The sequence below is a fragment of the Lissotriton helveticus genome, chromosome 6 (assembly GCF_964261635.1).
Source record: "Lissotriton helveticus chromosome 6, aLisHel1.1, whole genome shotgun sequence".
In the NCBI taxonomy this organism is placed as follows: Eukaryota; Metazoa; Chordata; class Amphibia; order Caudata; family Salamandridae; genus Lissotriton; species Lissotriton helveticus.
In genome coordinates, this window is record NC_136067.1 from 1130367790 (window position 1) to 1130393319 (window position 25530).

The 25530-nt window shown below is 44.9% G+C and overlaps 20 non-coding genes across 20 annotated transcripts; 6 read left to right on the top strand and 14 right to left on the bottom strand.

Moving 5' to 3' along the window:
* Positions 1-75: 75 nt before the first annotated feature.
* On the bottom strand, positions 76-182 carry LOC144765212 (U6 spliceosomal RNA). Its single transcript, XR_013597219.1, has one exon. It is a non-coding gene; the product is annotated as a U6 spliceosomal RNA (small nuclear RNA).
* A 1796-nt stretch (positions 183-1978) lies between these two features.
* On the bottom strand, positions 1979-2085 carry LOC144765041 (U6 spliceosomal RNA). The gene has a single exon (XR_013597058.1). It is a non-coding gene; the product is annotated as a U6 spliceosomal RNA (small nuclear RNA).
* A 1797-nt stretch (positions 2086-3882) lies between these two features.
* Positions 3883-3989, bottom strand: LOC144765324 (U6 spliceosomal RNA). The gene has a single exon (XR_013597326.1). It is a non-coding gene; the product is annotated as a U6 spliceosomal RNA (small nuclear RNA).
* Positions 3990-4707: 718 nt separating this feature from the next.
* On the top strand, positions 4708-4780 carry TRNAC-ACA (transfer RNA cysteine (anticodon ACA)). The gene has a single exon. It is a non-coding gene; the product is annotated as a tRNA-Cys (tRNA).
* Positions 4781-5790: 1010 nt separating this feature from the next.
* LOC144765243 (U6 spliceosomal RNA) lies at positions 5791-5897 on the bottom strand. The gene has a single exon (XR_013597248.1). It is a non-coding gene; the product is annotated as a U6 spliceosomal RNA (small nuclear RNA).
* A 1799-nt stretch (positions 5898-7696) lies between these two features.
* LOC144765244 (U6 spliceosomal RNA) lies at positions 7697-7803 on the bottom strand. The gene has a single exon (XR_013597249.1). It is a non-coding gene; the product is annotated as a U6 spliceosomal RNA (small nuclear RNA).
* A 1809-nt stretch (positions 7804-9612) lies between these two features.
* LOC144764997 (U6 spliceosomal RNA) lies at positions 9613-9719 on the bottom strand. The gene has a single exon (XR_013597015.1). It is a non-coding gene; the product is annotated as a U6 spliceosomal RNA (small nuclear RNA).
* A 1797-nt stretch (positions 9720-11516) lies between these two features.
* On the bottom strand, positions 11517-11623 carry LOC144765042 (U6 spliceosomal RNA). The gene has a single exon (XR_013597059.1). It is a non-coding gene; the product is annotated as a U6 spliceosomal RNA (small nuclear RNA).
* Positions 11624-12339: 716 nt separating this feature from the next.
* On the top strand, positions 12340-12412 carry TRNAH-AUG (transfer RNA histidin (anticodon AUG)). The gene has a single exon. It is a non-coding gene; the product is annotated as a tRNA-His (tRNA).
* Positions 12413-13432: 1020 nt separating this feature from the next.
* On the bottom strand, positions 13433-13539 carry LOC144765016 (U6 spliceosomal RNA). The gene has a single exon (XR_013597034.1). It is a non-coding gene; the product is annotated as a U6 spliceosomal RNA (small nuclear RNA).
* Positions 13540-14255: 716 nt separating this feature from the next.
* On the top strand, positions 14256-14328 carry TRNAC-ACA (transfer RNA cysteine (anticodon ACA)). Its single transcript has one exon. It is a non-coding gene; the product is annotated as a tRNA-Cys (tRNA).
* A 1009-nt stretch (positions 14329-15337) lies between these two features.
* On the bottom strand, positions 15338-15444 carry LOC144765044 (U6 spliceosomal RNA). The gene has a single exon (XR_013597061.1). It is a non-coding gene; the product is annotated as a U6 spliceosomal RNA (small nuclear RNA).
* A 714-nt stretch (positions 15445-16158) lies between these two features.
* TRNAH-AUG (transfer RNA histidin (anticodon AUG)) lies at positions 16159-16231 on the top strand. The gene has a single exon. It is a non-coding gene; the product is annotated as a tRNA-His (tRNA).
* A 1020-nt stretch (positions 16232-17251) lies between these two features.
* On the bottom strand, positions 17252-17358 carry LOC144765045 (U6 spliceosomal RNA). The gene has a single exon (XR_013597062.1). It is a non-coding gene; the product is annotated as a U6 spliceosomal RNA (small nuclear RNA).
* Positions 17359-19154: 1796 nt separating this feature from the next.
* On the bottom strand, positions 19155-19261 carry LOC144765003 (U6 spliceosomal RNA). Its single transcript, XR_013597021.1, has one exon. It is a non-coding gene; the product is annotated as a U6 spliceosomal RNA (small nuclear RNA).
* Positions 19262-19975: 714 nt separating this feature from the next.
* On the top strand, positions 19976-20048 carry TRNAH-AUG (transfer RNA histidin (anticodon AUG)). The gene has a single exon. It is a non-coding gene; the product is annotated as a tRNA-His (tRNA).
* Positions 20049-21068: 1020 nt separating this feature from the next.
* LOC144765077 (U6 spliceosomal RNA) lies at positions 21069-21175 on the bottom strand. Its single transcript, XR_013597092.1, has one exon. It is a non-coding gene; the product is annotated as a U6 spliceosomal RNA (small nuclear RNA).
* A 714-nt stretch (positions 21176-21889) lies between these two features.
* On the top strand, positions 21890-21962 carry TRNAR-ACG (transfer RNA arginine (anticodon ACG)). The gene has a single exon. It is a non-coding gene; the product is annotated as a tRNA-Arg (tRNA).
* A 999-nt stretch (positions 21963-22961) lies between these two features.
* LOC144765019 (U6 spliceosomal RNA) lies at positions 22962-23068 on the bottom strand. Its single transcript, XR_013597037.1, has one exon. It is a non-coding gene; the product is annotated as a U6 spliceosomal RNA (small nuclear RNA).
* A 1807-nt stretch (positions 23069-24875) lies between these two features.
* On the bottom strand, positions 24876-24982 carry LOC144765079 (U6 spliceosomal RNA). Its single transcript, XR_013597094.1, has one exon. It is a non-coding gene; the product is annotated as a U6 spliceosomal RNA (small nuclear RNA).
* Between the last annotated feature and the right edge of the window lie 548 nt (positions 24983-25530).

Below are 25530 nucleotides of genomic sequence, written 5' to 3' on the forward strand. Positions count from 1 at the left end.
GACACAGGACTGGAACCTGCTTTATTATTTTAATTAGTCCTGAAAACAAAAAAGATTTCTCTCCTAAAAACTGTTTAAAATATGGAACGCTTCACGAATTTGCGTGTCATCCTTGCGCAGGGGCCATGCTAATCTTCTCTGTGTCGTTCCAATTTTAGTATATGTGCTGCCAAAGCGAGCACACTTTATTGATGAACTGACAATGTTTATAAACTCTCTAAATCTACAGTCTCTAGACATAGGGTGGCCTGGCAAAGATGCTCAGATGGCCAGTAAGCATTCAAATCTGAACCAATGGGCAAAAATGTCTGAAGAGTAGCAATCTATTATTCTTCTCTGCATTTGTGGTCCAAGACTTCACACACCGTAAGTATGTAGATTATGTCAGGGTTGCAAAGGCTCATGGTTTGGGCTACAGACAAGGAGCATTGTGACATCACGCTGCCTGTGGAACAGTGATATTAAAGGTGAAACAGCAGCACAGTAGGTTAGGTGAAGTGCTCTGAGAGTGGAAAGGCAGCATGCCTGGGTCCCCGGACAAGGTGAGCCTACGACAAGGTGTCTGAATTTTAACCTGTATTGTAATATTAAACCACTTTTTGTTGTATCCGCCTAATTACTAAGGAGTTCACAAGCTCAGCCCCACAAAGACCGGGAACTGATTATGTTAATGCAGACTATTTAAGAAACTGAGCCTGATCTAAAAGATTTCCTTGGATCTAGGACCATTTCGCCTAGATTTTAGGTCCTTCCTTCTCCTAAAGTCCTTTGTACAACTTAGGAAACCCTCACAGAACAGACTTTCAGGAGGTCAGATGGGTTTCCTTGTGCCTTCACACACACACACACACACTTTCTAGCCCTCTTAAGGACAAAAGGATGGGCACGTCTACATAGGGCCAGTGGCGCAACGGATAACACGTCTGACTACGGATCAGAAGATTGTAGGTTCGACTCCTATCTGGCTCGGAAGAGTTGTAGGTCCCTGTTTCATTATATTCCTATTTACCTCAGACTTGTTGTAGGTTCAATATTCTCCAGGAGGACTCATCCAGCAGATGTTCTACGGTAGAGCTGCAGTAATAGGACCACGGCTAGTTAAACGTTTCCCATTTGCTGCTGGACTCTATGTGATGGCCGTCATGTGGTGTGCTGCTTTTGTATTTCAACATGGGTCCCTGATTCTCTTAACTACAAAAAAAGCTTGTTGACAAAAGTGTGTGTGCAAGGGTCTGTGGACGCAGGGAGGTGTGTGCAATTGAATGCTTACCCATTTACATGTGTGAGAGGGACAAACCAGCTCCTTGTGGGCTGCAGGCTTACAACTGGTAGCCCCAGTAGCCAGGCAGAAGCACAGCTAAGGAGAGAGAGGAAGTTGGTCCATTATTAAAGCAGAACCATGAGCATCTTGCCCTGCTACCTTTTTCCCCTCTCAGCCCCTCTCGGCCACGATCGGCCAAGACCTCTCTATTAGGGTGGAGGGTGAACATTTCTTGGAGCTCAGAAACTGAGGGATGTAGACCCAATATGTCTTCCAAGCGCCTAGAGACCTGGTGCCCAATCTGGCATGGTGTTTTTCAGCTTAACCGACCAATCTGGTTGCAAGGCAGATTTTAACAGTACTGCTGAAAGGGACTCCCAGACATCCCTGAGGCCATCATTTGCATAGGCCCTGCCCTTCTCTTTGTCCTGCTTCCCACAAAGCAACTCATCACTGGTAGCAGTATAGATTTAGGGGTGGTGAAGAATAATGACAGGGAGGCTGAAAAAGAGAAAGAAAAGTCCCAGAAGTCCTGCAGGCTTCCTTGCTAAATGCAGCTGGACATAGAGCGCACCTTTTTTACTGCAAGGCAAATACATTAAAAATGTTGAGGAGAGACTAATTGAAAAATACATATTACATGACACAGGACTGGAACCTGCTTTATTATTTTAATTAGTCCTGAAAACAAAAAAGATTTCTCTCCTAAAAACTGTTTAAAATATGGAACGCTTCACGAATTTGCGTGTCATCCTTGCGCAGGGGCCATGCTAATCTTCTCTGTATCGTTCCAATTTTAGTATATGTGCTGCCAAAGCGAGCACACTTTATTGATGAACTGACAATGTTTATAAACTCTCTAAATCTACAGTCTCTAGACATAGGGTGGCCTGGCAGAGATGCTCAGATGGCCAGTAAGCATTCAAATCTGAACCAATGGGCAAAAATGTCTGAAGAGTAGCAATCTATTATTCTTCTCTGCATTTGTGGTCCAAGACTTCACACACCGTAAGTATGTAGATTATGTCAGGGTTGCAAAGGCTCATGGTTTGGGCTACAGACAAGGAGCATTGTGACATCACGCTGCCTGTGGAACAGTGATATTAAAGGTGAAACAGCTGCACAGTAGGTTAGGTGAAGTGCTCTGAGAGTGGAAAGGCAGCATGCCTGGGTCCCCGGACAAGGTGAGCCTACGACAAGGTGTCTGAATTTTAACCTGTATTGTAATATTAAACCCCTTTTTGTTGTATCCGCCTAATTACTAAGGAGTTCACAAGCTCAGCCCCACACAGACCGGGAACTGATTATGTTAATGCAGACTATTTAAGAAACTGAGCCTGATCTAAAAGATTTCCTTGGATCTAGGACCATTTCGCCTAGATTTTAGGTCCTTCCTTCTCCTAAAGTCCTTTGTACAACTTAGGAAACCCTCACAGAACAGACTTTCAGCAGGTCAGATGGGTTTCCTTGTGCCTTCACACACACACACACACACTTTCTAGCCCTCTTAAGGACAAAAGGATGGGTATGTCTACATAGGGCCAGTGGCGCAATGGATAACGCGTCTGACCATGGATCAGAAGATTGTAGGTTTGACTCCTATCTGGCTCGTAAGAGTTGTAGGTCCCTGTTTCATTATATTCCTGTGGAATTCTTATTTACCTCAGACTTGTTGTAGGTTCAATATTCTCCAGGAGGACTCATCCAGCAGATGTTCCACGGTAGAGCTGCAGTAATAGGACCACGGCTAGTTAAACGTTTCCCATTTGCTGCTGGACTCTATGTGATGGCCGTCACGTGGTGTGCTGCTTTTGTATTTCAACATGGGTCCCTGATTCTCTTAACTACAAAAAAAGCTTGTTGACAAAAGTGTGTGTGCAAGGGTCTGTGGACGCAGGCAGGTGTGTGCAATTGAATGCTTACCCATTTACATGTGTGAGAGGGACAAACCAGCTCCTTGTGGGCTGCAGGCCTACAACTGGTAGCCCCAGTAGCCAAGCAGAAGCACAGCTAAGGAGAGAGAGGAAGTTGGTCCATTATTAAAGCATAACCATGAGCATCTTGCCCTGCTACCTTTTTCCCCTCTCGGCCACGATCGGCCAAGACCTCTCTATTAGGGTGGAGGGTGAACATTTCTTGGACCTCAGAAACTGAGGGATGTAGACCCAATATGTCTTCCAAGCGCCTAGAGACCTGGTGCGCAATCTGGCATGGTGTTTTTCAGCTTACCCGACCAATCTGGTTGCAAGGCAGATTTTAACAGTACTGCTGAAAGGGACTCCCAGAAATCCCTGAGGCCATCATTTGCATAGGCCCTGCCCTTCTCTTTGTCCTGCTTCCCACAAAGCAACTCATCACTGGTAGCAGTATAGATTTAGGGGTGGTGAAGAATAATGACAGGGAGGCTGTAAAAGAGAAAGAAAAGTCCCAGAAGTCCTGCAGGCTTCCTTGCTAAATGCAGCTGGACATAGAGCGCACCTTTTTTAATACAAGGCAAATACATTAAAAATGTTGAGGAGAGACTAATTGAAAAATACATATTACATGACACAGGACTGGAACCTGCTTTAATATTTTAATTAGTCTTGAAAACAAAAAAGATTTCTCTCCTAAAAACTGTTTAAAATATGGAACGCTTCACGAATTTGCGTGTCATCCTTGCGCATGGGCCATGCTAATCTTCTCTGTATCGCTCCAATTTTAGTATATGTGCTGCCGAAGTGAGCACACTTTATTGATGAACTGGCAATGTTTATAAACTCTCTAAATCTACAGTCTCTAGACATAGGGTGGCCTGGCAGAGATGCTCAGATGGCCAGTAAGCATTCAAATCTGACCCAATGGGCAAACATGTCTGAAGAGTAGCAATCTATTATTCTTCACTGCATTTAAGGTCCAAGACTTCACACACCGTAAGTATGTAGATTATGTCAGGGTTGCAAAGGCTCATGGTTTGGGCTACAGACAAGGAGCATTGTGACATCACGCTGCCTGTGGAACAGTGATATTAAAGGTGAAACAGCTGCACAGTAGGTTAGGTGAAGTGCTCTGAGAGTGGAAAGGCAGCATGCCTGGGTCCCCGGACAAGGTGAGCCTACGACAAGGTGTCTGAATTTTAACCTGTATTGTAATATTAAACCCCTGTTTGTTGTATCCGCCTAATTACTAAGGAGTTCACAAGCTCAGCCCCACACAGACCGGGAACTGATTATGTTAATGCAGACTAGTTAAGAAACTGAGCCTGATCTAAAAGATTTCCTTGGATCTAGGACCATTTCGCCTAGATTTTAGGTCCTTCCTTCTCCTAAAGTCCTTTGTACAACTTAGGAAACCCTCACAGAACAGACTTTCAGGAGGTCAGATGGGTTTCCTTGTGCCTTCACACACACACACACACACACACTTTCTAGCCCTCTTAAGGACAAAAGGATGGGCATGTCTACATAGGGCCAGTGGCGCAACGGATAACGTGTCTGACTACAGATCAGAAGATTGTAGGTTCAACTCCTATCTGGCTCGGAAGAGTTGTAGGTCCCTGTTTCATTATATTCCTGTTTAATTCCTATTTACCTCAGACTTGTTGTAGGTTCAATATTCTCCAGGAGGACTCATCCAGCAGATGTTCTACGGTAGAGCTGCAGTAATAGGACCACGGCTAGTTAAACGTTTCCCATTTGCTGCTGGACTCTATGTGATGGCCGTCACGTGGTGTGCTGCTTTTGTATTTCAACATGGGTCCCTGATTCTCTAAACTACAAAAAAAGCTTGTTGACAAAAGTGTGTGTGCAAGGATCTGTGGACGCAGGGAGGTGTGTGCAATTGAATGCTTACCCATTTACATGTGTGAGAGGGACAAACCAGCTCCTTGTGGGCTGCAGGCTTACAACTGGTAGCCCCAGTAGCCAGGCAGAAGCACAGCTAAGGAGAGAGAGGAAGTTGGTCCATTATTAAAGCAGAACCATGAGCATCTTGCCCTGCTACCTTTTTCCCCTCTCAGCCACGATCGGCCAAGGCCTCTCTATTAGGGTGGAGGGTGAACATTTCTTGGACCTCAGAAACTGAGGGATGTAGACCCAATATGTCTTCCAAGCGCCTAGAGACCTGGTGCCCAATCTGGCATGGTGTTTTTCAGCTTACCCGACCAATCTGGTTGCAAGGCAGATTTTAACAGTACTGCTGAAAGGGACTCCCAGACATCCCTGAGGCCATCATTTGCATAGGCCCTGCCCTTCTCTTTGTCCTGCTTCCCACAAAGCAACTCATCACTGGTAGCAGTATAGATTTAGGGGTGGTGAAGAATAATGACAGGGAGGCTGAAAAAGAGAAAGAAAAGTCCCAGAAGTCCTGCAGGCTTCCTTGCTAAATGCAGCTGGACATAGAGCGCATCTTTTTTACTGCAAGGCAAATACATTAAAAATGTTGAGGAGAGACTAATTGAAAAATACACATTACATGACACAGGACTGGAACCTGCTTTATTATTTTAATTAGTCTTGAAAACAAAAAAGATTTCTCTCCTAAAAACTGTTTAAAATATGGAACGCTTCACGAATTTGCGTGTCATCCTTGCGCAGGAGCCATGCTAATCTTCTCTGTATCGTTCCAATTTTAGTATATGTGCTGCCAAAGCGAGCACACTTTATTGATGAACTGACAATGTTTATAAACTCTCTAAATCTACAGTCTCTAGACATAGGGTGGCCTGGCAGAGATGCTCAGATGGCCAGTAAGCATTCAAATCTGAACCATTGGGAAAAAATTTCTGAAGAGTAGCAATCTATTATTCTTCTCTGCATTTGTGGTCCAAGACTTCACACACCGTAAGTATGTAGATTATGTCAGGGTTGCAAAGGCTCATGGTTTGGGCTACAGACAAGGAGCATTGTGACATCACGCTGCCTGTGGAACAGTGATATTAAAGGTGAAACAGCTGCACAGTAGGTTAGGTGAAGTGCTCTGAGAGTGGAAAGGCAGCATGCCTGGGTCCCCGGACAAGGTGAGCCTACGACAAGGTGTCTGAATTTTAACCTGTATTGTAATATTAAACCCCTTTTTTGTTGTATCCGCCTAATTACTAAGGAGTTCACAAGCTCAGCCCCACACAGACCGGGAACTGATTATGTTAATGCAGACTATTTAAGAAACTGAGCCTGATCTAAAAGATTTCCTTGGATCTAGGACCATTTCGCCTAGATTTTAGGTCCTTCCTTCTCCTAAAGTCCTTTGTACAACTTAGGAAACCCTCACAGAACAGACTTTCAGGAGGTCAGATGGGTTTCCTTGTGCCTTCACACACACACACACACACACTTTCTAGCCCTCTTAAGGACAAAAGGATGGGTATGTCTACATAGGGCCAGTGGCGCAACGGATAACGCGTCTGACTACGTATCAGAAGATTGTAGGTTCAACTCCTATCTGGCTCGGAAGAGTTGTAGGTCCCTGTTTCATTATATTCCTGTTTAATTCCTATTTACCTCAGACTTGTTGTAGGTTCAATATTCTCCAGGAGGACTCATCCAGCAGATGTTCTACGGTAGAGCTGCAGTAATAGGACCACGGCTAGTTAAACGTTTCCCATTTGCTGCTGGACTCTATGTGATGGCCGTCACGTGGTGTGCTGCTTTTGTATTTCAACATGGGTCCCTGATTCTCTAAACTACAAAAAAAGCTTGTTGACAAAAGTGTGTGTGCAAGGATCTGTGGACGCAGGGAGGTGTGTGCAATTGAATGCTTACCCATTTACATGTGTGAGAGGGACAAACCAGCTCCTTGTGGGCTGCAGGCTTACAACTGGTAGCCCCAGTAGCCAGGCAGAAGCACAGCTAAGGAGAGAGAGGAAGTTGGTCCATTATTAAAGCAGAACCATGAGCATCTTGCCCTGCTACCTTTTTCCCCTCTCAGCCACGATCGGCCAAGGCCTCTCTATTAGGGTGGAGGGTGAACTTTCTTGGACCTCAGAAACTGAGGGATGTAGACCCAATATGTCTTCCAAGCGCCTAGAGACCTGGTGCCCAATCTGGCATGGTGTTTTTCAGCTTACCCGACCAATCTGGTTGCAAGGCAGATTTTAACAGTACTGCTGAAAGGGACTCCCAGACATCCCTGAGGCCATCATTTGCATAGGCCCTGCCCTTCTCTTTGTCCTGCTTCCCACAAAGCAACTCATCACTGGTAGCAGTATAGATTTAGGGGTGGTGAAGAATAATGACAGGGAGGCTGAAAAAGAGAAAGAAAAGTCCCAGAAGTCCTGCAGGCTTCCTTGCTAAATGCAGCTGGACATAGAGCGCATCTTTTTTACTGCAAGGCAAATACATTAAAAATGTTGAGGAGAGACTAATTGAAAAATACACATTACATGACACAGGACTGGAACCTGCTTTATTATTTTAATTAGTCTTGAAAACAAAAAAGATTTCTCTCCTAAAAACTGTTTAAAATATGGAACGCTTCACGAATTTGCGTGTCATCCTTGCGCAGGAGCCATGCTAATCTTCTCTGTATCGTTCCAATTTTAGTATATGTGCTGCCAAAGCGAGCACACTTTATTGATGAACTGACAATGTTTATAAATTCTCTAAATCTACAGTCTCTAGACATAGGGTGGCCTGGCAGAGATGCTCAGATGGCCAGTAAGCATTCAAATCTGAACCATTGGGAAAAAATGTCTGAAGAGTAGCAATCTATTATTCTTCTCTGCATTTGTGGTCCAAGACTTCACACACCGTAAGTATGTAGATTATGTCAGGGTTGCAAAGGCTCATGGTTTGGGCTACAGACAAGGAGCATTGTGACATCACGCTGCCTGTGGAACAGTGATATTAAAGGTGAAACAGCTGCACAGTAGGTTAGGTGAAGTGCTCTGAGAGTGGAAAGGCAGCATGCCTGGGTCCCCGGACAAGGTGAGCCTACGACAAGGTGTCTGAATTTTAACCTGTATTGTAATATTAAACCCCTTTTTGTTGTATCCGCCTAATTACTAAGGAGTTCACAAGCTCAGCCCCACACAGACCGGGAACTGATTATGTTAATGCAGACTATTTAAGAAACTGAGCCTGATCTAAAAGATTTCCTTGGATCTAGGACCATTTCGCCTAGATTTTAGGTCCTTCCTTCTCCTAAAGTCCTTTGTACAACTTAGGAAACCCTCACAGAACAGACTTTCAGGAGGTCAGATGGGTTTCCTTGTGCCTTCACACACACACACACACACACTTTCTAGCCCTCTTAAGGACAAAAGGATGGGTATGTCTACATAGGGCCAGTGGCGCAACGGATAACGCGTCTGACTACGTATCAGAAGATTGTAGGTTCAACTCCTATCTGGCTCGGAAGAGTTGTAGGTCCCTGTTTCATTATATTCCTGTTTAATTCCTATTTACCTCAGACTTGTTGTAGGTTCAATATTCTCCAGGAGGACTCATCCAGCAGATGTTCTACGGTAGAGCTGCAGTAATAGGACCACGGCTAGTTAAACGTTTCCCGTTTGCTGCTGGACTCCATGTGATGGCCGTCATGTGGTGTGCTGCTTTTGTATTTCAACATGGGTCCCTGATTCTCTTAACTACAAAAAAAGCTTGTTGACAAAAGTGTGTGTGCAAGGGTCTGTGGACGCAGGGAGGGGTGTGCAATTGAATGCTTACCCATTTACATGTGTGAGAGGGACAAACCAGCTCCTTGTGGGCTGCAGGCTTACAACTGGTAGCCCCAGTAGCCAGGCAGAAGCACAGCTAAGGAGAGAGAGGAAGTTGGTCCATTATTAAAGCAGAACCATGAGCATCTTGCCCTGCTACCTTTTTCCCCTCTCAGCCACGATCGGCCACGATCGGCCAAGGCCTCTCTATTAGGGTGGAGGGTGAACATTTCTTGGACCTCAGAAACTGAGGGATGTAGACCCAATATGTCTTCCAAGCGCCTAGAGACCTGGTGCCCAATCTGGCATGGTGTTTTTCAGCTTACCCGACCAATCTGGTTGCAAGGCAGATTTTAACAGTACTGCTGAAAGGGACTCCCAGACATCCCTGAGGCCATCATTTGCATAGGCCCTGCCCTTCTCTTTGTCCTGCTTCCCACAAAGCAACTCATCACTGGTAGCAGTATAGATTTAGGGGTGGTGAAGAATAATGACAGGGAGGCTGAAAAAGAGAAAGAAAAGTCCCAGAAGTCCTGCAGGCTTCCTTGCTAAATGCAGCTGGACATAGAGCGCATCTTTTTTACTGCAAGGCAAATACATTAAAAATGTTGAGGAGAGACTAATTGAAAAATACATATTACATGACACAGGACTGGAACCTGCTTTATTATTTTAATTAGTCTTGAAAACAAAAAAGATTTCTCTCCTAAAAACTATTTAAAATATGGAACGCTTCACAAATTTGCGTGTCATCCTTGCGCAGGGGCCATGCTAATCTTCTCTGTATCGTTCCAATTTTAGTATATGTGCTGCCGAAGCGAGCACACTTTATTGATGAACTGACAATGTTTATAAACTCTCTAAATCTACAGTCTCTAGACATAGGGTGGCCTGGCAGAGATGCTCAGATGGCCAGTAAGCATTCAAATCTGAACCAATGGGCAAAAATGTCTGAAGAGTAGCAATCTATTATTCTTCTCTGCATTTGTGGTCCAAGACTTCACACACCGTAAGTATGTAGATTATGTCAGGGTTGCAAAGGCTCATGGTTTGGGCTACAGACAAGGAGCATTGTGACATCACGCTGCCTGTGGAACAGTGATATTAAAGGTGAAACAGCTGCACAGTAGGTTAGGTGAAGTGCTCTGAGAGTGGAAAGGCAGCATGCCTGGGTCCCCGGACAAGGTGAGCCTACGACAAGGTGTCTGAATTTTAACCTGTATTGTAATATTAAACCCCTTTTTGTTGTATCCGCCTAATTACTAAGGAGTTCACAAGCTCAGCCCCACACAGACCGGGAACTGATTATGTTAATGCAGACTATTTAAGAAACTGAGCCTGATCTAAAAGATTTCATTGGATCTAGGACCATTTCGCCTAGATTTTAGGTCCTTCCTTCTCCTAAAGTCCTTTGTACAACTTAGGAAACCCTCACAGAACAGACTTTCAGCAGGTCAGATGGGTTTCCTTGTGCCTTCACACACACACACACACACTTTCTAGCCCTCTTAAGGACAAAAGGATGGGTATGTCTACATAGGGCCAGTGGCGCAATGGATAACACGTCTGACCATGGATCAGAAGATTGTAGGTTCGACTCCTATCTGGCTCGTAAGAGTTGTAGGTCCCTGTTTCATTATATTCCTGTGGAATTCTTATTTACCTCAGACTTGTTGTAGGTTCAATATTCTCCAGGAGGACTCATCCAGCAGATGTTCCACGGTAGAGCTGCAGTAATAGGACCACGGCTAGTTAAACGTTTCCCATTTGCTGCTGGACTCTATGTGATGGCCGTCACGTGGTGTGCTGCTTTTGTATTTCAACATGGGTCCCTGATTCTCTTAACTACAAAAAAAGCTTGTTGACAAAAGTGTGTGTGCAAGGGTCTGTGGACGCAGGCAGGTGTGTGCAATTGAATGCTTACCCATTTACATGTGTGAGAGGGACAAACCAGCTCCTTGTGGGCTGCAAGCCTACAACTGGTAGCCCCAGTAGCCAGGCAGAAGCACAGCTAAGGAGAGAGAGGAAGTTGGTCCATTATTAAAGCAGAACCATGAGCATCTTGCCCTGCTACCTTTTTCCCCTCTCGGCCACGATCGGCCAAGACCTCTCTATTAGGGTGGAGGGTGAACATTTCTTGGACCTCAGAAACTGAGGGATGTAGACCCAATATGTCTTCCAAGCGCCTAGAGACCTGGTGCCCAATCTGGCATGGTGTTTTTCAGCTTAACCGACCAATCTGGTTGCAAGGCAGATTTTAACAGTACTGCTGAAAGGGACTCCCAGACATCCCTGAGGCCATCATTTGCATAGGCCCTGCCCTTCTCTTTGTCCTGCTTCCCACAAAGCAACTCATCACTGGTAGCAATATAGATTTAGGGGTGGTGAAGAATAATGACAGGGAGGCTGAAAAAGAGAAAGAAAAGTCCCAGAAGTCCTGCAGGCTTCCTTGCTAAATGCAGCTGGACATAGAGCGCACCTTTTTTACTGCAAGGCAAATACATTAAAAATGTTGAGGAGAGACTAATTGAAAAATACATATTACATGACACAGGACTGGAACCTGCTTTATTATTTTAATTAGTCCTGAAAACAAAAAAGATTTCTCTCCTAAAAACTGTTTAAAATATGGAACGCTTCACGAATTTGCGTGTCATCCTTGCGCAGGGGCCATGCTAATCTTCTCTGTATCGTTCCAATTTTAGTATATGTGCTGCCAAAGCGAGCACACTTTATTGATGAACTGACAATGTTTATAAACTCTCTAAATCTACAGTCTCTAGACATAGGGTGGCCTGGCAGAGATGCTCAGATGGCCAGTAAGCATTCAAATCTGAACCAATGGGCAAAAATGTCTGAAGAGTAGCAATCTATTATTCTTCTCTGCATTTGTGGTCCAAGACTTCACACACCGTAAGTATGTAGATTATGTCAGGGTTGCAAAGGCTCATGGTTTGGGCTACAGACAAGGAGCATTGTGACATCACGCTGCCAGTGGAAGAGTGATATTAAAGGTGAAACAGCTGCACAGTAGGTTAGGTGAAGTGCTCTGAGAGTGGAAAGGCAGCATGCCTGGGTCCCCGGACAAGGTGAGCCTACGACAAGGTGTCTGAATTTTAACCTGTATTGTAATATTAAACCCCTTTTTGTTGTATCCGCCTAATTACTAAGGAGTTCACAAGCTCAGCCCCACACAGACCGGGAACTGATTATGTTAATGCAGACTATTTAAGAAACTGAGCCTGATCTAAAAGATTTCCTTGGATCTAGGACCATTTCGCCTAGATTTTAGGTCCTTCCTTCTCCTAAAGTCCTTTGTACAACTTAGGAAACCCTCACAGAACAGACTTTCAGCAGGTCAGATGGGTTTCCTTGTGCCTTCACACACACACACACACACACTTTCTAGCCCTCTTAAGGACAAAAGGATGGGTATGTCTACATAGGGCCAGTGGCGCAATGGATAACGCGTCTGACCATGGATCAGAAGATTGTAGGTTCGACTCCTATCTGGCTCGTAAGAGTTGTAGGTCCCTGTTTCATTATATTCCTGTGGAATTCTTATTTACCTCAGACTTGTTGTAGGTTCAATATTCTCCAGGAGGACTCATCCAGCAGATGTTCCACGGTAGAGCTGCAGTAATAGGACCACGGCTAGTTAAACGTTTCCCATTTGCTGCTGGACTCTATGTGATGGCCGTCACGTGGTGTGCTGCTTTTGTATTTCAACATGGGTCCCTGATTCTCTTAACTACAAAAAAAGCTTGTTGACAAAAGTGTGTGTGCAAGGGTCTGTGGACGCAGGCAGGTGTGTGCAATTGAATGCTTACCCATTTACATGTGTGAGAGGGACAAACCAGCTCCTTGTGGGCTGCAGGCCTACAACTGGTAGCCCCAGTAGCCAGGCAGAAGCACAGCTAAGGAGAGAGAGGAAGTTGGTCCATTATTAAAGCAGAACCATGAGCATCTTGCCCTGCTACCTTTTTCCCCTCTCAGCCACGATCGGCCACGATCGGCCAAGACCTCTCTATTAGGGTGGAGGGTGAACATTTCTTGGACCTCAGAAACTGAGGGATGTAGACCCAATATGTCTTCCAAGCGCCTAGAGACCTGGTGCCCAATCTGGCATGGTGTTTTTCAGCTTAACCGACCAATCTGGTTGCAAGGCAGATTTTAACAGTACTGCTGAAAGGGACTCCCAGACATCCCTGAGGCCATCATTTGCATAGGCCCTGCCCTTCTCTTTGTCCTGCTTCCCACAAAGCAACTCATCACTGGTAGCAGTATAGATTTAGAGGTGGTGAAGAATAATGACAGGGAGGCTGAAAAAGAGAAAGAAAAGTCCCAGAAGTCCTGCAGGCTTCCTTGCTAAATGCAGCTGGACATAGAGCGCACCTTTTTTACTGCAAGGCAAATACATTAAAAATGTTGAGGAGAGACTAATTGAAAAATACATATTACATGACACAGGACTGGAACCTGCTTTATTATTTTAATTAGTCCTGAAAACAAAAAAGATTTCTCTCCTAAAAACTGTTTAAAATATGGAATGCTTCACGAATTTGCGTGTCATCCTTGTGCAGGGGCCATGCTAATCTTCTCTGTATCGTTCCAATTTTAGTATATGTGCTGCCAAAGCGAGCACACTTTATTGATGAACTGACAATGTTTATAAACTCTCTAAATCTACAGTCTCTAGACATAGGGTGGCCTGGCAGAGATGCTCAGATGGCCAGTAAGCATTCAAATCTGAACCAATGGGCAAAAATGTCTGAAGAGTAGCAATCTATTATTCTTCTCTGCATTTGTGGTCCAAGACTTCACACACCGTAAGTATGTAGATTATGTCAGGGTTGCAAAGGCTCATGGTTTGGGCTACAGACAAGGAGCATTGTGACATCACGCTGCCTGTGGAACAGTGATATTAAAGGTGAAACAGCAGCACAGTAGGTTAGGTGAAGTGCTCTGAGAGTGGAAAGGCAGCATGCCTGGGTCCCCGGACAAGGTGAGCCTACGACAAGGTGTCTGAATTTTAACCTGTATTGTAATATTAAACCCCTTTTTGTTGTATCCGCCTAATTACTAAGGAGTTCACAAGCTCAGCCCCACAAAGACCGGGAACTGATTATGTTAATGCAGACTATTTAAGAAACTGAGCCTGATCTAAAAGATTTCCTTGGATCTAGGACCATTTCGCCTAGATTTTAGGTCCTTCCTAATCCTAAAGTCCTTTGTACAACTTAGGAAACCCTCACAGAACAGACTTTCAGGAGGTCAGATGGGTTTCCTTGTGCCTTCACACACACACACACACACACTTTCTAGCCCTCTTAAGGACAAAAGGATGGGCATGTCTACATAGGGCCAGTGGCGCAACGGATAACGCGTCTGACTACAGATCAGAAGATTGTAGGTTCGACTCCTATCTGGCTCGGAAGAGTTGTAGGTCCCTGTTTCATTATATTCCTATTTACCTCAGACTTGTTGTAGGTTCAATATTCTCCAGGAGGACTCATCCAGCAGATGTTCTACGGTAGAGCTGCAGTAATAGGACCACGGCTAGTTAAACGTTTCCCATTTGCTGCTGGACTCTATGTGATGGCCGTCACGTGGTGTGCTGCTTTTGTATTTCAACATGGGTCCCTGATTCTCTTAACTACAAAAAAAGCTTGTTGACAAAAGTGTGTGTGCAAGGGTCTGTGGACGCAGGGAGGTGTGTGCAATTGAATGCTTACCCATTTACATGTGTGAGAGGGACAAACCAGCTCCTTGTGGGCTGCAGGCTTACAACTGGTAGCCCCAGTAGCCAGGCAGAAGCACAGCTAAGGAGAGAGAGGAAGTTGGTCCATTATTAAAGCAGAACCATGAGCATCTTGCCCTGCTACCTTTTTCCCCTCTCAGCCCCTCTCGGCCACGATCGGCCAAGACCTCTCTATTAGGGTGGAGGGTGAACATTTCTTGGAGCTCAGAAACTGAGGGATGTAGACCCAATATGTCTTCCAAGCGCCTAGAGACCTGGTGCCCAATCTGGCATGGTGTTTTTCAGCTTAACCGACCAATCTGGTTGCAAGGCAGATTTTAACAGTACTGCTGAAAGGGACTCCCAGACATCCCTGAGGCCATCATTTGCATAGGCCCTGCCCTTCTCTTTGTCCTGCTTCCCACAAAGCAACTCATCACTGGTAGCAGTATAGATTTAGGGGTGGTGAAGAATAATGACAGGGAGGCTGAAAAAGAGAAAGAAAAGTCCCAGAAGTCCTGCAGGCTTCCTTGCTAAATGCAGCTGGACATAGAGCGCACCTTTTTTACTGCAAGGCAAATACATTAAAAATGTTGAGGAGAGACTAATTGAAAAATACATATTACATGACACAGGACTGGAACCTGCTTTATTATTTTAATTAGTCCTGAAAACAAAAAAGATTTCTCTCCTAAAAACTGTTTAAAATATGGAACGCTTCACGAATTTGCGTGTCATCCTTGCGCAGGGGCCATGCTAATCTTCTCTGTATCGTTCCAATTTTAGTATATGTGCTGCCAAAGCGAGCACACTTTATTGATGAACTGACAATGTTTATAAACTCTCTAAATCTACAGTCTCTAGACATAGGGTGGCCTGGCAGAGATGCTCAGATGGCCAGTAAGCATTCAAATCTGAACCAATGGGCAAAAATGTCTGAAGAGTAGCAATCTATTATTCTTCTCTGCATTTGTGGTCCAAGACTTCACACACCGTAAGTATGTAGATTATGTCAGGGTTGCAAAGGCTCATGGTTTGGGCTACAGACAAGGAGCATTGTGACATCACGCTGCCTGTGGAAGAGTGATATTAAAGGTGAAACAGCTGCACAGTAGGTTAGGTGAAGTGCTCTGAGAGTGGAAAGGCAGCATGCCTGGGTCCCCGGACAAGGTGAGCCTACGACAAGGTGTCTGAATTTTAACCTGTATTGTAATATTAAACCCCTTTTTGTTGTATCCGCCTAATTACTAAGGAGTTCACAAGCTCAGCCCCACACAGACCGGGAACTGATTATGTTAATGCAGACTATTTAAGAAACTGAGCCTGATCTAAAAGATTTCCTTGGATCTAGGACCATTTCGCCTAGATTTTAGGTCCTTCCTTCTCCTAAAGTCCTTTGTACAACTTAGGAAACCCTCACAGAACAGACTTTCAGCAGGTCAGATGGGTTTCCTTGTGCCTTCACACACACACACACACACTTTCTAGCCCTCTTAAGGACAAAAGGATGGGTATGTCTACATAGGGCCAGTGGCGCAATGGATAACGCGTCTGACCATGGATCAGAAGATTGTAGGTTCGACTCCTATCTGGCTCGTAAGAGTTGTAGGTCCCTGTTTCATTATATTCCTGTGGAATTCTTATTTACCTCAGACTTGTTGTAGGTTCAATATTCTCCAGGAGGACTCATCCAGCAGATGTTCCACGGTAGAGCTGCAGTAATAGGACCACGGCTAGTTAAACGTTTCCCATTTGCTGCTGGACTCTATGTGATGGCCGTCACGTGGTGTGCTGCTTTTGTATTTCAACATGGGTCCCTGATTCTCTTAACTACAAAAAAAGCTTGTTGACAAAAGTGTGTGTGCAAGGGTCTGTGGACGCAGGCAGGTGTGTGCAATTGAATGCTTACCCATTTACATGTGTGAGAGGGACAAACCAGCTCCTTGTGGGCTGCAGGCCTACAACTGGTAGCCCCAGTAACCAGGCAGAAGCACAGCTAAGGAGAGAGAGGAAGTTGGTCCATTATTAATGCATAACCATGAGCATCTTGTCCTGCTACCTTTTTCCCCTCTCAGCCACGATCGGCCACGATCGGCCAAGACCTCTCTATTAGGGTGGAGGGTGAACATTTCTTGGACCTCAGAAACTGAGGGATGTAGACCCAATATGTCTTCCAAGCGCCTAGAGACCTGGTGCCCAATCTGGCATGGTGTTTTTCAGCTTAACCGACCAATCTGGTTGCAAGGCAGATTTTAACAGTACTGCTGAAAGGGACTCCCAGACATCCCTGAGGCCATCATTTGCATAGGCCCTGCCCTTCTCTTTGTCCTGCTTCCCACAAAGCAACTCATCACTGGTAGCAGTATAGATTTAGGGGTGGTGAAGAATAATGACAGGGAGGCTGAAAAAGAGAAAGAAAAGTCCCAGAAGTCCTGCAGGCTTCCTTGCTAAATGCAGCTGGACATAGAGCGCACCTTTTTTACTGCAAGGCAAATACATTAAAAATGTTGAGGAGAGACTAATTGAAAAATACATATTACATGACACAGGACTGGAACCTGCTTTATTATTTTAATTAGTCCTGAAAACAAAAAAGATTTCTCTCCTAAAAACTGTTTAAAATATGGAACGCTTCACGAATTTGCGTGTCATCCTTGCGCAGGGGCCATGCTAATCTTCTCTGTATCGTTCCAATTTTAGTATATGTGCTGCCAAAGCGAGCACACTTTATTGATGAACTGACAATGTTTATAAACTCTCTAAATCTACAGTCTCTAGACATAGGGTGGCCTGGCAAAGATGCTCAGATGGCCAGTAAGCATTCAAATCTGAACCAATGGGCAAAAATGTCTGAAGAGTAGCAATCTATTATTCTTCTCTGCATTTGTGGTCCAAGACTTCACACACCGTAAGTATGTAGATTATGTCAGGGTTGCAAAGGCTCATGGTTTGGGCTACAGACAAGGAGCATTGTGACATCACGCTGCCTGTGGAACAGTGATATTAAAGGTGAAACAGCAGCACAGTAGGTTAGGTGAAGTGCTCTGAGAGTGGAAAGGCAGCATGCCTGGGTCCCCGGACAAGGTGAGCCTACGACAAGGTGTCTGAATTTTAACCTGTATTGTAATATTAAACCCCTTTTTGTTGTATCCGCCTAATTACTAAGGAGTTCACAAGCTCAGCCCCACAAAGACCGGGAACTGATTATGTTAATGCAGACTATTTAAGAAACTGAGCCTGATCTAAAAGATTTCCTTGGATCTAGGACCATTTCGCCTAGATTTTAGGTCCTTCCTTCTCCTAAAGTCCTTTGTACAACTTAGGAAACCCTCACAGAACAGACTTTCAGGAGGTCAGATGGGTTTCCTTGTGCCTTCACACACACACACACACACTTTCTAGCCCTCTTAAGGACAAAAGGATGGGCATGTCTACATAGGGCCAGTGGCGCAACGGATAACGCGACTGACTACGGATCAGAAGATTGTAGGTTCAACTCCTATCTGGCTCGGAAGAGTTGTAGGTCCCTGTTTCATTATATTCCTATTTACCTCAGACTTGTTGTAGGTTCAATATTCTCCAGGAGGACTCATCCAGCAGATGTTCTACGGTAGAGCTGCAGTAATAGGACCACGGCTAGTTAAACGTTTCCCATTTGCTGCTGGACTCTATGTGATGGCCGTCACGTGGTGTGCTGCTTTTGTATTTCAACATGGGTCCCTGATTCTCTTAACTACAAAAAAAGCTTGTTGACAAAAGTGTGTGTGCATGGGTCTGTGGACGCAGGGAGGTGTGTGCAACTGAATGCTTACCCATTTACATGTGTGAGAGGGACAAACCAGCTCCTTGTGGGCTGCAGGCTTACAACTGGTAGCCCCAGTAGCCAGGCAGAAGCACAGCTAAGGAGAGAGAGGAAGTTGGTCCATTATTAAAGCAGAACCATGAGCATCTTGCCCTGCTACCTTTTTCCCCTCTCAGCCCCTCTCGGCCACGATCGGCCAAGACCTCTCTATTAGGGTGGAGGGTGAACATTTCTTGGAGCTCAGAAACTGAGGGATGTAGACCCAATATGTCTTCCAAGCGCCTAGAGACCTGGTGCCCAATCTGGCATGGTGTTTTTCAGCTTAACCGACCAATCTGGTTGCAAGGCAGATTTTAACAGTACTGCTGAAAGGGACTCCCAGACATCCCTGAGGCCATCATTTGCATAGGCCCTGCCCTTCTCTTTGTCCTGCTTCCCACAAAGCAACTCATCACTGGTAGCAGTATAGATTTAGGGGTGGTGAAGAATAATGACAGGGAGGCTGAAAAAGAGAAAGAAAAGTCCCAGAAGTCCTGCAGGCTTCCTTGCTAAATGCAGCAGGACATAGAGCGCACCTTTTTTACTGCAAGGCAAATACATTAAAAATGTTGAGGAGAGACTAATTGAAAAATACATATTACATGACACAGGACTGGAACCTGCTTTATTATTTTAATTAGTCCTGAAAACAAAAAAGATTTCTCTCCTAAAAACTGTTTAAAATATGGAACGCTTCACGAATTTGCGTGTCATCCTTGTGCAGGGGCCATGCTAATCTTCTCTGTATCGTTCCAATTTTAGTATATGTGCTGCCAAAGCGAGCACACTTTATTGATGAACTGACAATGTTTATAAACTCTCTAAATCTACAGTCTCTAGACATAGGGTGGCCTGGCAGAGATGCTCAGATGGCCAGTAAGCATTCAAATCTGAACCAATGGGCAAAAATGTCTGAAGAGTAGCAATCTATTATTCTTCTCTGCATTTGTGGTCCAAGACTTCACACACCGTAAGTATGTAGATTATGTCAGGGTTGCAAAGGCTCATGGTTTGGGCTACAGACAAGGAGCATTGTGACATCACGCTGCCTGTGGAACAGTGATATTAAAGGTGAAACAGCTGCACAGTAGGTTAGGTGAAGTGCTCTGAGAGTGGAAAGGCAGCATGCCTGGGTCCCCGGACAAGGTGAGCCTACGACAAGGTGTCTGATTTTTAACCTGTATTGTAATATTAAACCCCTTTTTGTTGTATCCGCCTAATTACTAAGGAGTTCACAAGCTCAGCCCCACACAGACCGGGAACTGATTATGTTAATGCAGACTATTTAAGAAACTGAGCCTGATCCAAAAGATTTCCTTGGATCTAGGACCATTTCGCCTAGATTTTAGGTCCTTCCTTCTCCTAAAGTCCTTTGTACAACTTAGGAAACCCTCACAGAACAGACTTTCAGCAGGTCAGATGGGTTTCCTTGTGCCTTCACACACACACACACACACTTTCTAGCCCTCTTAAGGACAAAAGGATGGGTATGTCTACATAGGGCCAGTGGCGCAATGGATAACGCGTCTGACCATGGATCAGAAGATTGTAGGTTCGACTCCTATCTGGCTCGTAAGAGTTGTAGGTCCCTGTTTCATTATATTCCTGTGGAATTCTTATTTACCTCAGACTTGTTGTAGGTTCAATATTCTCCAGGAGGACTCATCCAGCAGATGTTCCACGGTAGAGCTGCAGTAATAGGACCACGGCTAGTTAAACGTTTCCCATTTGCTGCTGGACTCTATGTGATGGCCGTCACGTGGTGTGCTGCTTTTGTATTTCAACATGGGTCCCTGATTCTCTTAACTACAAAAAAAGCTTGTTGACAAAAGTGTGTGTGCAAGGGTCTGTGGACGCAGGCAGGTGTGTGCAATCGAATGCTTACCCATTTACATGTGTGAGAGGGACAAACCAGCTCCTTGTGGGCTGCAGGCCTACAACTGGTAGCCCCAGTAGCCAGGCAGAAGCACAGCTAAGGAGAGAGAGGAAGTTGGTCCATTATTAAAGCAGAACCATGAGCATCTTGCCCTGCTACCTTTTTCCCCTCTCAGCCACGATCGGCCACGATCGGCCAAGACCTCTCTATTAGGGTGGAGGGTGAACATTTCTTGGAGCTCAGAAACTGAGGGATGTAGACCCAATATGTCTTCCAAGCGCCTAGAGACCTGGTGCCCAATCTGGCATGGTGTTTTTCAGCTTAACCGACCAATCTGGTTGCAAGGCAGATTTTAACAGTACTGCTGAAAGGGACTCCCAGACATTCCTGAGGCCATCATTTGCATAGGCCCTGCCCTTCTCTTTGTCCTGCTTCCCACAAAGCAACTCATCACTGGTAGCAGTATAGATTTAGGGGTGGTGAAGAATAATGACAGGGAGGCTGAAAAAGAGAAAGAAAAGTCCCAGAAGTCCTGCAGGCTTCCTTGCTAAATGCAGCTGGACATAGAGCGCACCTTTTTTACTGCAAGGCAAATACATTAAAAATGTTGAGGAGAGACTAATTGAAAAATACATATTACATGACACAGGACTGGAACCTGCTTTATTATTTTAATTAGTCCTGAAAACAAAAAAGATTTCTCTCCTAAAAACTGTTTAAAATATGGAACGCTTCACGAATTTGCGTGTCATCCTTGCGCAGGGGCCATGCTAATCTTCTCTGTATCGTTCCAATTTTAGTATATGTGCTGCCAAAGCAAGCACACTTTATTGATGAACTGACAATGTTTATAAACTCTCTAAATCTACAGTCTCTAGACATAGGGTGGCCTGGCAGAGATGCTCAGATGGCCAGTAAGCATTCAAATCTGAACCAATGGGCAAAAATGTCTGAAGAGTAGCAATCTATTATTCTTCTCTGCATTTGTGGTCCAAGACTTCACACACCGTAAGTATGTAGATTATGTCAGGGTTGCAAAGGCTCATGGTTTGGGCTACAGACAAGGAGCATTGTGACATCACGCTGCCTGTGGAACAGTGATATTAAAGGTGAAACAGCCGCACAGTAGGTTAGGTAAAGTGCTCTGAGAGTGGAAAGGCAGCATGCCTGGGTCCCCGGACAAGGTGAGCCTACGACAAGGTGTCTGAATTTTAACCTGTATTGTAATATTAAACCCCTTTTTGTTGTATCCGCCTAATTACTAAGGAGTTCACAAGCTCAGCCCCACAAAGACCGGGAACTGATTATGTTAATGCAGACTATTTAAGAAACTGAGCCTGATCTAAAAGATTTCCTTGGATCTAGGACCATTTCGCCTAGATTTTAGGTCCTTCCTTCTCCTAAAGTCCTTTGTACAACTTAGGAAACCCTCACAGAACAGACTTTCAGGAGGTCAGATGGGTTTCCTTGTGCCTTCACACACACACACACACACTTTCTAGCCCTCTTAAGGACAAAAGGATGGGCATGTCTACATAGGGCCAGTGGCGCAACGGATAACGCGTCTGACTACGGATCAGAAGATTGTAGGTTCGACTCCTATCTGGCTCGGAAGAGTTGTAGGTCCCTGTTTCATTATATTCCTATTTACCTCAGACTTGTTGTAGGTTCAATATTCTCCAGGAGTTCTCATCCAGCAGATGTTCTACGGTAGAGCTGCAGTAATAGGACCACGGCTAGTTAAACGTTTCCCATTTGCTGCTGGACTCTATGTGATGGCCGTCACGTGGTGTGCTGCTTTTGTATTTCAACATGGGTCCCTGATTCTCTTAACTACAAAAAAAGCTTGTTGACAAAAGTGTGTGTGCAAGGGTCTGTGGACGCAGGGAGGTGTGTGCAACTGAATGCTTACCCATTTACATGTGTGAGAGGGACAAACCAGCTCCTTGTGGGCTGCAGGCTTACAACTGGTAGCCCCAGTAGCCAGGCAGAAGCACAGCTAAGGAGAGAGAGGAAGTTGGTCCATTATTAAAGCAGAACCATGAGCATCTTGCCCTGCTACCTTTTTCCCCTCTCGGCCACGATCGGCCAAGACCTCTCTATTAGGGTGGAGGGTGAACATTTCTTGGAGCTCAGAAACTGAGGGATGTAGACCCAATATGTCTTCCAAGCGCCTAGAGACCTGGTGCCCAATCTGGCATGGTGTTTTTCAGCTTAACCGACCAATCTGGTTGCAAGGCAGATTTTAACAGTACTGCTGAAAGGGACTCCCAGACATCCCTGAGGCCATCATTTGCATAGGCCCTGCCCTTCTCTTTGTCCTGCTTCCCACAAAGCAACTCATCACTGGTAGCAGTATAGATTTAGGGGTGGTGAAGAATAATGACAGGGAGGCTGAAAAAGAGAAAGAAAAGTCCCAGAAGTCCTGCAGGCTTCCTTGCTAAATGCAGCAGGACATAGAGCGCACCTTTTTTACTGCAAGGCAAATACATTAAAAATGTTGAGGAGAGACTAATTGAAAAATACATATTACATGACACAGGACTGGAACCTGCTTTATTATTTTAATTAGTCCTGAAAACAAAAAAGATTTCTCTCCTAAAAACTGTTTAAAATATGGAACGCTTCACGAATTTGCGTGTCATCCTTGTGCAGGGGCCATGCTAATCTTCTCTGTATCGTTCCAATTTTAGTATATGTGCTGCCAAAGCAAGCACACTTTATTGATGAACTGACAATGTTTATAAACTCTCTAAATCTACAGTCTCTAGACATAGGGTGGCCTGGCAGAGATGCTCAGATGGCCAGTAAGCATTCAAATCTGAACCAATGGGCAAAAATGTCTGAAGAGTAGCAATCTATTATTCTTCTCTGCATTTGTGGTCCAAGACTTCACACACCGTAAGTATGTAGATTATGTCAGGGTTGCAAAGGCTCATGGTTTGGGCTACAGACAAGGAGCATTGTGACATCACGCTGCCTGTGGAACAGTGATATTAAAGGTGAAACAGCTGCACAGTAGGTTAGGTGAAGTGCTCTGAGAGTGGAAAGGCAGCATGCCTGGGTCCCCGGACAAGGTGAGCCTACGACAAGGTGTCTGAATTTTAACCTGTATTGTAATATTAAACCCCTTTTTGTTGTATCCGCCTAATTACTAAGGAGTTCACAAGCTCAGCCCCACACAGACCGGGAACTGATTATGTTAATGCAGACTATTTAAGAAACTGAGCCTGATCTAAAAGATTTCCTTGGATCTAGGACCATTTCGCCTAGATTTTAGGTCCTTCCTTCTCCTAAAGTCCTTTGTACAACTTAGGAAACCCTCACAGAACAGACTTTCAGCAGGTCAGATGGGTTTCCTTGTGCCTTCACACACACACACACACACTTTCTAGCCCTCTTAAGGACAAAAGGATGGGTATGTCTACATAGGGCCAGTGGCGCAATGGATAACGCGTCTGATCATGGATCAGAAGATTGTAGGTTTGACTCCTATCTGGCTCGTAAGAGTTGTAGGTCCCTGTTTCATTATATTCCTGTGGAATTCTTATTTACCTCAGACTTGTTGTAGGTTCAATATTCTCCAGGAGGACTCATCCAGCAGATGTTCCACGGTAGAGCTGCAGTAATAGGACCACGGCTAGTTAAACGTTTCCCATTTGCTGCTGGACTCTATGTGATGGCCGTCACGTGGTGTGCTGCTTTTGTATTTCAACATGGGTCCCTGATTCTCTTAACTACAAAAAAAGCTTGTTGACAAAAGTGTGTGTGCAAGGGTCTGTGGACGCAGGCAGGTGTGTGCAATCGAATGCTTACCCATTTACATGTGTGAGAGGGACAAACCAGCTCCTTGTGGGCTGCAGGCCTACAACTGGTAGCCCCAGTAGCCAGGCAGAAGCACAGCTAAGGAGAGAGAGGAAGTTGGTCCATTATTAAAGCAGAACCATGAGCATCTTGCCCTGCTACCTTTTTCCCCTCTCAGCCACGATCGGCCACGATCGGCCAAGACCTCTCTATTAGGGTGGAGGGTGAACATTTCTTGGAGCTCAGAAACTGAGGGATGTAGACCCAATATGTCTTCCAAGCGCCTAGAGACCTGGTGCCCAATCTGGCATGGTGTTTTTCAGCTTAACCGACCAATCTGGTTGCAAGGCAGATTTTAACAGTACTGCTGAAAGGGACTCCCAGACATTCCTGAGGCCATCATTTGCATAGGCCCTGCCCTTCTCTTTGTCCTGCTTCCCACAAAGCAACTCATCACTGGTAGCAGTATAGATTTAGGGGTGGTGAAGAATAATGACAGGGAGGCTGAAAAAGAGAAAGAAAAGTCCCAGAAGTCCTGCAGGCTTCCTTGCTAAATGCAGCTGGACATAGAGCGCACCTTTTTTACTGCAAGGCAAATACATTAAAAATGTTGAGGAGAGACTAATTGAAAAATACATATTACATGACACAGGACTGGAACCTGCTTTATTATTTTAATTAGTCCTGAAAACAAAAAAGATTTCTCTCCTAAAAACTGTTTAAAATATGGAACGCTTCACGAATTTGCGTGTCATCCTTGCGCAGGGGCCATGCTAATCTTCTCTGTATCGTTCCAATTTTAGTATATGTGCTGCCAAAGCAAGCACACTTTATTGATGAACTGACAATGTTTATAAACTCTCTAAATCTACAGTCTCTAGACATAGGGTGGCCTGGCAGAGATGCTCAGATGGCCAGTAAGCATTCAAATCTGAACCAATGGGCAAAAATGTCTGAAGAGTAGCAATCTATTATTCTTCTCTGCATTTGTGGTCCAAGACTTCACACACCGTAAGTATGTAGATTATGTCAGGGTTGCAAAGGCTCATTGTTTGGGCTACAGACAAGGAGCATTGTGACATCACGCTGCCTGTGGAAGAGTGATATTAAAGGTGAAACAGCTGCACAGTAGGTTAGGTGAAGTGCTCTGAGAGTGGAAAGGCAGCATGCCTGGGTCCCCGGACAAGGTGAGCCTACGACAAGGTGTCTGAATTTTAACCTGTATTGTAATATTAAACCCCTTTTTGTTGTATCCGCCTAATTACTAAGGAGTTCACAAGCTCAGCCCCACACAGACCGGGAACTGATTATGTTAATGCAGACTATTTAAGAAACTGAGCCTGATCTAAAAGATTTCCTTGGATCTAGGACCATT